Consider the following 11,939-nt stretch of genomic DNA (forward strand, 5'->3'; position numbering starts at 1 on the left):
TCCTGGATAAATACACTGCTTATGTTTTAACCTGTTCAACATAGCCCTGTATTAATTTCCTTTCTAAAGAGATATCAGTATTTTCTTAAATGTACCCACTATATCTGCCATCACAATATTCAATGGTAATACGTTTCACATTTCCACTGCCCTTACGGTAAAGAACCATTGACTTTGTTGCTGGTGAAATATCCTTGCCTTTCATCTCAATGGGTGATCCTGTCTTATGTGGATAGCACTTGAGGGAATTAAAAGCCCCCTTGCTATGGTTATTGGGTCTGGGGCTTCAAAGACAGAGGATGAGACACGCACTCAATATCAAAGGTAATAGAGGTGGGGTACTTAGCTGCCGGTGCGCTGGTCCTGGGGAGCTCCTGTAGTCCCAAATGTTTCAGTACAAAGAAGAAGCAGGCACATGGTCTTACTCAAAAGGAGGTTTAATATGCCATAAAGTCCAACGTTTCGGCAGTCTAATACTGCATTTCTCAAGGTCGGTCTTGGGCTTCAACACATGAATCAGAAAGAATGAAGTGATTTCATTTTCCTGTGGACCCAGGAGAGCTATTGCAGTACTGGTACCAATTCACAGGCCACTGTTTGTAGACCACAAGGTTCGAAGTACAGTATTCAAACCACTTGCTAATTCCTAAGTGCACTTCACGCAGCTACGTCTACAGTGGACAGCACTTTTCTGGTTCTCTGGTGTCTTCTCTCCTAAGGAAAAGGAAGCACGTCATTATTACAGGTGGGTAATCTGCATCCCAGGGAGATAGCGGGATTTACTCAAGATAATGCCGGATATCACTTGTCAGGAATACTACGCTTTCATGTGTGCAAGAGAAAGATCTTGACCACTACACCACACCTACTCTTGGGTTGACACTTGGCTTCAAACCACCTGAAGATACCCAACCAAGACAGGTTTTGAAACGTCAACTGGTTGAAGCTTTTATATGACCCCATGGACATCTTCAGCCACTTTGGGGGTTTTCGAGGCACCATCCTAGTTTTTGCAACCTGTATTAGATGGGCATGTTCAGGTGATTACAAAGCAGTTGGTAACTCTACCCATCTCCCTGGGGAGATACAGACTGGCATCCAGAAAACTGTACAGGTCCTTCACCTGAAATCCCATATTACAATATATCAAGCACAACCTTCGCGCCAAATAGAGCCTCTGAAATTCAAGCTCTCAAAATGATTTCACTTCTGCTCATATATGTTGTCGAACACCACTGACAAGGAAGGTGCAGTTTGAGTGACTTCCATATAGGACCTACTGCAAACCATTCACATAATAGTAGCATAAAATGCATTAGGATCACTATATACCTAGTGGTTGATGTGACAGAAGAAGTAGTGGAGTCTGATTTAAAGCTGCAGTTCAAGCAATTTTTTTGTTTTTTAATAAATCAGTTCTGTATTATGAGAAAATATTGAAACATTTAAAAAAAAAATATTTAATGTATGATAATGTAACAAGCATTTTTGGTTCTATAGCAACCATTTACAAAGTCACACTCCCTTCCTCTTCTGAGACAGGATCTGGTTCTTGAGCCCTGCCTTCTCTCTAGCAGTGCACCAATTGTATCTAGTGCCTGCCTGGTCACATGATCTTCCACACAGAACTTTGCATCTGGAGTAATCTTCTACAGCCCTAACAGTGATTTAAATAACCCCCGAGACGAATGTTCAGTGATCGATTACAGGAGAACGGATCGATCGGCAGCTTAGCTAATCACTTGGCAGTGTGCAGATTTTTAAACAATAGCTTGTGCTGCTTCTTTAAACAAAATATTTGCATTTATTAAACATTTGAATGAAACTCTGGACTCTATTAGAAAGATGTAAGCTATACTTTCAGAGTGCAGTAGAATTTAAAACCAGAGACATAACATAAAACACAGACAAAGCTCAATGCACATCCAGAAAAACTTATATACGGTACAGTGCCTAAATATACATGTATAAATAACTAATAAATAAAATTATTAAACTATCAGGGGAACTTGCCTGCATGCAGTGTGATTGTGACAAATCTATTACAGAGTGCTTTTCCTGGTAATGTACAGGTTAATAAAAGCTTCAATCAGACTTAGAACTTTTGCAACTTATATTGACAGATTTATTATAAATCATTCTTCCTGGCAATGCACAGGTTATTAAGAATTTATATTAGTGTAGGGACCCTTGAAACGTGGTCTGCCGTGAAGTTTGGCTCAAGGGCTTACAACAATTTGGCCAAAATGTTAAACTAAAAGACCATTTTATTTATTAGTTATTTATACATGTATATTTAGGCACTGTACCGTATATAAGTTTTTCTGGACGTGCATTGAGCTTTGTCTGTGTTTTATGTTATGTCTCTGGTTTTAAATATATATTGCCATGCTCAGTAGCACTCCTCTGTGAAACTTATATGCTTATATATATGTTGTGGGTATTTTGGGGGTTCAATTTGAGCTTGTAGGTGTTCTGTATGTTTTATAATAGAGTGCAGTAGAAATAAGGTTTCCTGAAATAGTTACATTTGAAAAGAAAATTGGAATTGTAAGGCTGTAAATAAAAAAAAGTAGTGATACTCTGGGTGTCAAAATAAAGTGATACACCATACCCCAGGAAACACCACATATCGATTTTAGGATTCATACAGTAAGTAATATCTAAGTTCAATATCTCCATTTCACCAGCAACCATGCACTATTCATTCAGTTAACAAGGGAGCAGCTTGGGTGAGTAAGGGCCGAATACTGGAGCAATGACTTATGTGTAAGGCTGCCCACAGTTCTCCTGGGGCCTCAGGACTACAGTCTTGACTGGTACTCTACAAGTTGTAGACCGGGTGGGGTTTTGGTGGGACCTACAAGTTAAATTGTTGAGCGGGTTGGGATTAGGCGGCACCAACAAATTGTTGAGCGGGTTGGGATTAGGCGGCACCAACAAATTGTTGAGCGGGTTGGGATTAGGCGGCACCAACAAATTGTTGAGCGGGTTGGGATTAGGCGGGACCAATAAATTGTTGAGTAGGTTGGGATTAGGCGGGACCAACAAATTGTTGAGTAGGTAAGGATTAGGCGGGACCAACAAATTGTTGAGTAGGTAAGGATTAGGCGGGACCAACAAATTGTTGAGTAGGTAAGGATTAGGCGGGACCAACAAATTGTTGAGTAGGTTGGGATTAGGCGGGACCAACAAATTGTTGAGTAGGTAAGGATTAGGCGGGACCAACAAATTGTTGAGTAGGTAAGGATTAGGCGGGACTAACAAATTGTTGAGTAGGTTGGGATTAGGCGGGACCTACAAATTGTTGATCTGCTGGGGACTAGGTGGTCCCTACAAGTTTGGTTGTTGAGTGGGAGGACCCTGTGCACCTATCGGCAGCGAGGTAGAGGCCCACCTAGACAGCCGATAGCGGACGTTGTGTCCGACTGGGTTCCACTTCCCATCTGGCACCCCTCCACCGCTGGGCTTGGGACATTTATCTGGGCTTCCCCCCTATTGGTGGCCACGTGTTTGGGTTAAAAGAAGAGTGCATTTGCCAACGGTGGGGTTGGTGCATCAATAACCTAACTGTATCTTAGTTTCAACATAGGAGAATGACTTCTGAAGTGCACAGACATATCTATGATCAGAAGGCTTCTATCAAAAAATAAGGGGAGGAAAAGAATCTGATTTTAATGATGAGGGATCATCCGAGCTTTAATCGCAGGTGGCTCTGATGCAGGAAAAAGTTTGCTGTGTTTAATAATGAGTTTTTTTTGCAGTTCGAAGATTATTATTGCTTCTCGTTAAAGGGAACAAGAACAGTGACAGCATAATAACAGCCATCTGTATTTGTGCAGCTCCCAGCATATAATTTGAGTCCTATAAATAGAGGTTTGTTATAAGGAAGATGCACACGCTTTCCAGGCATCAGCAGAAAATGTTCTGGGGCGGAAGAAAGGAACTTTCTGAAGATAGGCAGAGACGAGACTTGACGATCTGTGTATGAATCTCTCTTGAAGTGTGACAGTATACACATGAAACTCGCTTGTTAATCAGGTGTCTGACGCAGGTATTTTCTGCTGGAGACTCCCGCCACTTCAGACTAGATTTTTGCCGCAGACAAATAGTGTTTCGTTTAAATTCTGCGGTGATCACCATTTGTGTTGCCTTTCCTACAATGTTATTATTATTATTATTTCATTTTTTGATCTAATGCTCCATTCAGGAGTTATAAGCATTTCAAATGTGAACTGTCCAGGAGGTCAAAATGGAACATTAGACACCAGAGATGAAGAAAAACATGATTTATCAATGTTTTTACATAGTTACAAAGTAGATGAGGTTGAAAAAAGACGTACGTCCATCAAGTTCCACCTGTGCTAAGTTTAGACGGCAGATACTTTATCCTATATTTGTATTTACAGTATATTGATCCAGAGGAAGGCAAACAAAAACCCCAGAGTCATATCATCCAATCATATCTCATAAGGGGAAAAATAAATTCCTTCCTGACTCCAAATATTGACAATCAGATTACTCCCTGGATCAGCATCCTTCCCATGTTTACTTATTTACTAGCTGATATACCCGGCGTTGCCCGGGATTTAATTTTCCCACTCCCCCTCACTTTCCGCTCACCCCCCTTCACTGCTCCGGTTCCTCCCCCCCCCTTCACAGCTGCTTCCCCCCCACCCACGTTCATATGTCCGATTTCCCACCCCCTTTCACATCTCTAATTCCCCCCCTCCCCCGCCATCATAGCTCGGCGGTGGCGGGTCACTGAGGGGGGCGGCCGGGAGGGCTGGAATTCCCCCCCCTGCACAGCTGCATCCTCCCCCACGTTCACATGTCCGATTTCCCCCCTCCCCCTTTCACATCTCTAATTCCCCCCCCTCCCCCGCCTTCATAGCTCGGCGGCGGCGGGTCACTGAGGGGGGCGGCCGGGAGGGCTGGGATTCCCCCCCCCCCTTGACAGCTAGCCGGCGGCTCCCTGGGTGGGCAGGAGGGTTGTAATTCCTCCCCCCCCCTTCAGAGCTTAGCGGCGGTGGCTCACCTTTGGTTAGGAATTTCCTCCCCCCCTCCACTTCAGAGCTCGGCAGCAGCAGCTCACTGGGGGGTGGGCAGGAGGGTTGTGATCTCCCCCCCCCTTCAGAGCTGTCCAGTGGCGGATCACTGGTGGGGCAGGTGGGAGGGTTGTGTGGCAGCGGCCCACTGCGGGTATCTCTGCGGCGGCTGACTTTGGGTGCGGTGTGTGACAGGGGGGGTGGAGGCAGCTGACTTACTGTGGGGCGGGGTTTTTGCTGCGGTGGCGGGCGGGAGCAGGGTTGTCAACAGAAAGCATGGGGCCCAGGACAAATGAAAGCAGCAGGGTGGCCGCCCCCCCCTCCCCCCCCAACCCATAGCACACTTACCAGGGTAAAATATTTTTGAGCGCACAACTTTAACTGAGCCAGGGTCACGATTGATGTGTGAATGGCCCCCGATAGCATTAACTCATCCCCCTTTCCAAAACACTCACCAAGTCTATAATATTTCCTTCACTTATTGGAAGGAACAGGTTCTTGTGAAGGGGTAGTTCTTGTGAATGGTGTGTAGTAGTGATTTGTAGTTAGCAGGTAGAAAGAAATGGCCTTGCCATAGGAGAGTAACAGGGATGCGTGCTGTACTCACAGTCTGCAGGGTGGAAAAGGAAGTGAGGAGCAATGTGGGTAAAAGAAATAGTCTAGGGACAGACTATCTGTGAACAAAACAGGGGGGAGGGCAGACTAGCCCATTCTGGTAAGGATCTCAGAGGCTGCAGTAGCAACTCACTGATTACATGCCCAGAGGCAAGAAATGCAACATTGTTACATATCACACAGGCACAGTGTGTGTGTGCAAACTACATGCAGCTGAAAATAAGAACTGACAGGCAGAAGCTGCAAAGGAAAGAGGGGGGCGAAACAGGGATGTGATTCTTGTTCCATGACATTAACTTAACTTTTTTCTTATTGTCATACAGAAAAAAAGATTACAATGCAACATGTTTATTTTTATATTTACCACAAAAGACAGGTGACTGAGTGGGTGGGTGACAGTGAGTGACTGGGTGGGGTGAGCGGGGGTGGGGCTGAAAGGCAGGAGGGGGGTGAAAGGCAGGAGGGGGGGGGTGAAAGGCAGGAGGGGGAGGTGAAAGGCAGGAGGGGGGGGGTGAAAGGCAGGAGGGGGGGGTGAAAGGCAGGAGGGGGGGTGAAAGGCCGGAGGGGGGGTGAAAGGCCGAGGGGGGGTGAAAGGCCGGAGGGGGGTGAAAGGCAGGAGGGGGGGGGGTGAAAGGCAGGAGGGGGGGGGTGAAAGGCAGGAGGGGGGGGGTGAAAGGCAGGAGGGGGGGGGTGAAAGGCAGGAGGGGGGGGTGGAAGGCAGGAGGGGGGGTGAAAGGCAGGAGGGGGGTGAAAGGCAGTGGGGAGGGGGTGAAAGGCGGGGGGGAGGGGGTGAAAGGCAGGGGGGGAGGGGGTGAAAGGCAGGGGGGGGAGGGGGTGAAAGGCGGGGGGGAGGGGGTGAAAGGCGGGGGGGAAGGGGGTGAAAGGCAGGAGGGGGGGTGAAAGGCAGGAGGGGGGGTGAAAGGCAGGAGGGGGGGTGAAAGGCAGGAGGGGGGGTGGGGGTGAAAGGCAGGAGGGGGGAGGGGGTGAAAGACAGGGGGGGGGGGAGGTGAAAGACAGGGGGGGGTGAAAGGCAAGAGGGGGGGAGGGGGTGAAAGGCAGGAGGGGGGGAGGGGGTGAAAGGCAGGAGGGGGAGGGGGTGAAAGGCAGGAGGGGGGGAGGGGGTGAAAGGCAGGAGGGGGGAGGGGGTGAAAGGCAGGTGGGGGGGGAGGGGGTGAAAGGCAGGTGGGGGGGAGGGGTTGAAAGGCAGGTGGGGGGAGGGGGTGAAAGGCAGGAGGGGGGGGGGGTGAAAGGCAGGAGGGGGGAGGGGGTGAAGGGCGGGAGGGGGTGAAAGGCAGGAGGGGGGAGGGGGTGAAGGGCAGGAGGGGGGGAGGGGGTGAAGGGCAGGAGAGGGGGAGGTGTGAAGGGTAGGAGGGGGGAGGGGTGAAGGGCAGGAGGGGGGGAGGGGGGTGAAGGGCAGGAGGGGGGTGAAGGGCAGGAGGGGGTGAAGGGCAGGAGGGGGGGAGAGGGTGAAAGGCAGGAGGGGGGGAAGGGGGTGAAAGGCAGGAGGGGGGAGGGGGTGAAGGGCAGGAGAGGGGGGAGGGGGTGAAGGGCAGGAGAGGGGGGAGGGGTGAAGGGCAGGAGGGGGTGAAGGGCAGGAGGGGGGGAGAGGGTGAAAGGCAGGAGGGGGGGAAGGGGGGTGAAAGGCAGGAGGGGGTGAAGGGCAGGAGGGGGGGAGGGGGTGAAGGGCAGGAGGGGGGGAGGGGGTGAAGGGCAGGAGAGGGGGGGAGGGGGTGAAGGGCAGGAGGGGGGGGAGGTGGTGAAGGGCAGGAGGGGGTGAAGGGTAGGAGGGGGGAGAGGGTGAAAGGCAGGAGGGGGGAAAGGGGGTGAAAGGCAGGAGGGGGGGGTGAAAGGCAGGAGGGGGGGAAGGGGGGTGAAAAGCAGGAGGGGGGGAAGGGGGTGAAAGGCAGGGGGGAAGGGGGTGAAAGGCAGGAGGGGGGATGGGGGTGAAAGGCAGGAGGGGGGAAGGGGGTGAAAGGCAGGAGGGGGGAGAAGGGGGTGAAAGGCAGGAGGGGGGAAGGAGTTGAAAGGCAGGAGGGGGGAGAAGGGGGTGAAAGGCAGGAGGGGGGAGAAGGGGGTGAAATGCAGTAGGGGGGAAAGGGGTGAAAGGCAGGGGGGAAGGGGGGTGAAAGGCAGGAGGGGGGAAGGGGTGAAAGGCAGGAGGGGGGAAGGGGTGCAAGGCAGGAGGGGGGAGGGTGTGAAAGGCAGGAGGGGGGGAAGGGGGTGAAAGGCAGGAGGTGGGAGGGGGTGAAAGGCAGGAGGGGGGAGGGTGTGAAAGGCAGGAGGGGGGGAAGGGGGTGAAAGGCAGGAGGTGGGAGGGGGTGAAAGGCAGGAGGGGGGAGGGGGGTGAATGGCAGGAGGGGGGAGGGGGTGAATGGCAGGAGGGGGGTGAAAGGCAGGAGGGGGGAGGGGGGGGGGTGAAAGGCAGGAGGGGGGAGGGGTGAAAGGCAGGAGGTGGGGGAGGGGGGTGAAAGGCAGGAGGTGGGGGGGAGGGGGGTGAAAGGCAGGAGGTGGGGGGAGGGGGGTGAAAGGCAGGAGGGGGAGGGGGGTGAAAGGCAGGAGGGGGGGTGAAAGGCAGGGGGGGGAGGGGGTGAAAGGCAGGAGGAGGGGGGGGTGAAAGGCAGGTGGGGGGAGGGGTTGAAAGGCAGGAGGGGGGGAAGGGGATGAAAGGCAGGAGGGGGGGGAAGGGGGTGAAAGGCAGGAGGGGGGATGGGGGTGAAAGGCAAGAGGGGGTGAAAGGCAGGAGGGGAGAAGGGGGTGAAAGGCAGGAGGGGGGAGAAAGGGGTGAAAGGCAGGAGGGGGGAAGGAGGTGAAAGGCAGGAGGGGGGAAGGGGGTGAAAGGCGGGGGGGGAAGGGGGTGAAAGGCAGGAGGGGGGGGAAGGGGGTGAAAGGCAGGAGGGGGGGAAGGGGGGTGACAGGCAGGATGGGGGGAAGGGGGTGAAAGGCAGGAGGGGGGGAAGGGGGTGAAAGGCAGGAGGGGGGAAGGGGGTGAAAGGCAGGAGGGGGGTGAAAGGCAGGAGGGGGGAGGGGGTGAAAGGCAGGAGGGGGGGAAGGGGGTGAAAGGCAGGAGGGGGGAAGGGGGGTGAAAGGCAGGAGGGGGGGAGGGGGTGAAAGGCAGGAGGGGGGAAGGGGGTGAAAGGGGGGAGGGGGTGAAAGGCAGGAGGGGGGTGAAAGGCAGTAGGGGGGGAGGGGGTGAAAGGCAGGAGGGGGAGGGGGTGAAAGGCAGGAGGGGGGGTGAAAGGCAGGGGGGAGGGGTTGAAAGGCAGGAGGGGGGAAGGGGATGACAGGCAGGATGGGGGGAAGGGGGGTGAAAGGAAGGAGGGGGGATGGGGGTGAAAGGCAGGAGGGGGGATGGGGGGTGAAAGGCAGGAGGGGGAAGGGGGTGAAAGGCAGGAGGGGGGAGAAGGGGGGTGAAAGGCAGGAGGGGGGAGAAGGGGGTGAAAGGCAGGAGGGGGGGAAGGGGGTGAAAGGCAGGGGGGGAAGGGGGTGAAAGGGCAGGAGGGGGGATGGGGGGTGAAAGGCAGGAGGGGGGAAGGGGGGTGAAAGGCAGGAGGGGGTAGAAGGGGGTGAAAGGCAGGAGGGGGGAAGGGGGTGAAAGGCAGGAGGGGGGAGAAGGGGGTGAAAGGCAGGAGGGGGGAAGGGGGTGAAATGCAGGAGGGGGGAAGGGGGTGAAAGGCAGGGGGAAGGGGGTGAAAGGCAGGAGGGGTGAAGGGGTGAAAGGCAGGAGGGGGGAGGGGGTGCAAGGCAGGAGGGGGGGAGGGCGTGAAAGGCAGGAGGGGGGGAAGGGGGTGAAAGGCAGGAGGTGGGAGGGGGTGAAAGGCAGGAGGGGGGAGGGGGTGAATGGCAGGAGGGGGGAGGGGGTGAATGGCAGGAGGGGGGGAGGGGGGTGAAAGGCAGGAGGGGGGAGGGGGGTGAAAGGCAGGAGGGGGGAGGGGTGAAAGGCAGGAGGTGGGGGGAGGGGGTGAAAGGCAGGAGGTGGGGGGGAGGGGGTGAAAGGCAGGAGGTGGGGGGAGGGGGTGAAAGGCAGGAGGGGGAGGGGGTGAAAGGCAAGAGGGGGGAGGTGAAAGGCAGGAGGGGGGGGAGGGGGTGAAAGGCAGGAGGGGGGGTGAAAGGCAGGTGGGGGGTGAAAGGCAGCAGGGGGGAGGGGTTAAAAGGCAGGAGGGGGGGAAGGGGATGAAAGGCAGGAGGGGGGGAAGGGGTGAAAGGCAGGAGGGGGGGTGAAAGGCAGGAGGGGGGGAAGGGGGGTGAAAGGCAGGAGGGGGGGAAGGGGGTGAAAGGCAGGAGGGGGGGTGAAAGGCAGGAGGGGGGAGGGGGTGAAGGGCAGGAGGGGGTGAAAGGCAGGAGGGGGGGAGGGGGTGAAAGGCAGGAGGGGGGTGAAAGGCAGGAGGGGGGGGAGGGGGGTGAAAGGCAGGAGGAGGGGGGGTGAAAGGCAGGTGGGGGGAGGGGTTGAAAGGCAGGAGGGGGGGGAAGGGGATGAAAGGCAGGAGGGGGGGGAAGGGGGGTGAAAGGCAGGAGGGGGGATGGGGGTGAAAGGCAGGAGGGGGATGGGGGTGAAAGGCAGGAGGGGAGAAGGGGGTGAAAGGCAGGAGGGGGGAGAAGGGGGTGAAAAGCAGGAGGAGCGAAGGGGGTGAAAGGCAGGAGGGGGGAAGGGGGTGAAAGGCGGGGGGAAGGGGTGAAAGGCAGGAGGGGGAAGGGGGTGAAAGGCAGGAGGGGGGGAAGGGGGTGAAAGGCAGGAGGGGGGGTGAAAGGCAGGAGGGGGGGAAGGGGGTGAAAGGCAGGAGGGGGGGAAGGGGGTGAAAGGCAGGAGGGGGGAAGGGGGTGAAAGGCAGGAGGGGGGGAGGGGGGTGAAAGGCAGGAGGGGGGGAGGGGGGGTGAAAGGCAGGAGGGGTGGAGGGGGTGAAGGGCAGGAGGGGGGAGGGGGTGAAAGGCAGGAGGGGGGGTGAAAGGCAGGAGGGGGGGTGAAAGGCAGGAGGGGGGGAGGTGGTGAAAGGCAGGAGGGGGGGGGGGTGAAAGGCAGGTGGGGGGTGAAAGGCAGCAGGGGGGAGGGGTTAAAAGGCAGGAGGGGGGGAAGGGGATGAAAGGCAGGAGGGGGGGGAAGGGGGGTGAAAGGCAGGAGGGGGGTGAAAGGCAGGAGGGGGGGAAGGGGGTGAAAGGCAGGAGGGGTGTGAAAGGCAGGATCGGGAGGGGGTGAAAGGCAAGAGGGGGGAGGGGGTGAAGGGCAGGAGGGGGTGAAAGGCAGGAGGGGGGAGAGGGTGAAAGGCAGGAGGGGGGGAGGGGGTGAAAGGCAGGAGGAGGGGGGGGTGAAAGGCAGGTGGGGGGAGGGGTTGAAAGGCAGGAGGGGGGGGAAGGGCAGGAGGGGGATGGGGGTGAAAGGCAGGAGGGGGAAGGGGGTGAAAGGCAGGAGGGGGTGAAAGGCAGGAGGGGGGAGAAGGGGGTGAAAGGCAGGAGGGGGGGAAGGGGGTGAAAGGCAGGAGGGGGGAAGGGGGTGAAAGGCAGGAGGGAGTAGAAGGGGGTGAAAGGCAGGAGGGGGGAAGGGGGTGAAAGGCAGGAGGGGGGAGAAGGGGGTGAAAGGCAGGAGGGGGGAAGGGGGTGAAATGCAGGAGGGGGAGAAGGGGGTGAAAGGCAGGGGGGGAAGGGGGTGAAAGGCAGGAGGGGGGGAAGGGGTGAAAGGCAGGAGGGGGGAGGGGGTGAAAGGCAGGAGGGGGGGGAGGGGGTGAAAGGCAGGAGGGGGGGGTGAAAGGCAGGAGGGGGGGAGGTGGTGAAAGGCAGGAGGGGGGGGGTGAAAGGCAGGTGGGGGGTGAAAGGCAGCAGGGGGGAGGGGTTAAAAGGCAGGAGGGGGGGAAGGGGATGAAAGGCAGGAGGGGGGGAAGGGGGTGACAGGCAGGAGGGGGGTGAAAGGCAGGAGGGGGAAGGGGGTGAAAGGCAGGAGGGGGTGTGAAAGGCAGGATCGGGAGGGGGTGAAAGGCAAGAGGGGGGAGGGGGTGAAGGGCAGGAGGGGGTGAAAGGCAGGAGGGGGGGAGGGGGGTGAAAGGCAGGAGGGGGGGTGAAAGGCAGGAGGGGGGGAGGGGTTGAAAGGCAGGAGGGGGGGAAGGGCAGGAGGGGGGATGGGGGTGAAAGGCAGGAGGGGGAAGGGGGTGAAAGGCAGGAGGGGGTGAAAGGCAGGAGGGGGGAGAAGGGGGTGAAAGGCAGGAGGGGGGGAAGGGGGTGAAAGGCAGGAGGGGGGAAGGGGGTGAAAGGCAGGAGGGGGGTAGAAGGGGGTGAAAGGCAGGAGGGGGGAAG

General features: G+C 56.5%; 1 long non-coding RNA gene across 1 annotated transcript in view; it reads right to left on the minus strand.

The window, feature by feature from the left end:
* Positions 1-419: 419 nt before the first annotated feature.
* Positions 420-11,939, minus strand: part of LOC142467953 (uncharacterized) — a 32,672-nt gene continuing 21,152 nt past the window's right edge. Inside the window, exon 2 of the long non-coding RNA XR_012788530.1 lies at positions 420-714. This is a non-coding gene — a long non-coding RNA (uncharacterized LOC142467953). The remainder of the gene's footprint in view (positions 715-11,939) is intronic.

This window comes from Ascaphus truei, chromosome 17 (genome assembly GCF_040206685.1).
Source record: "Ascaphus truei isolate aAscTru1 chromosome 17, aAscTru1.hap1, whole genome shotgun sequence".
Lineage (NCBI taxonomy): Eukaryota > Metazoa > Chordata > Amphibia > Anura > Ascaphidae > Ascaphus > Ascaphus truei.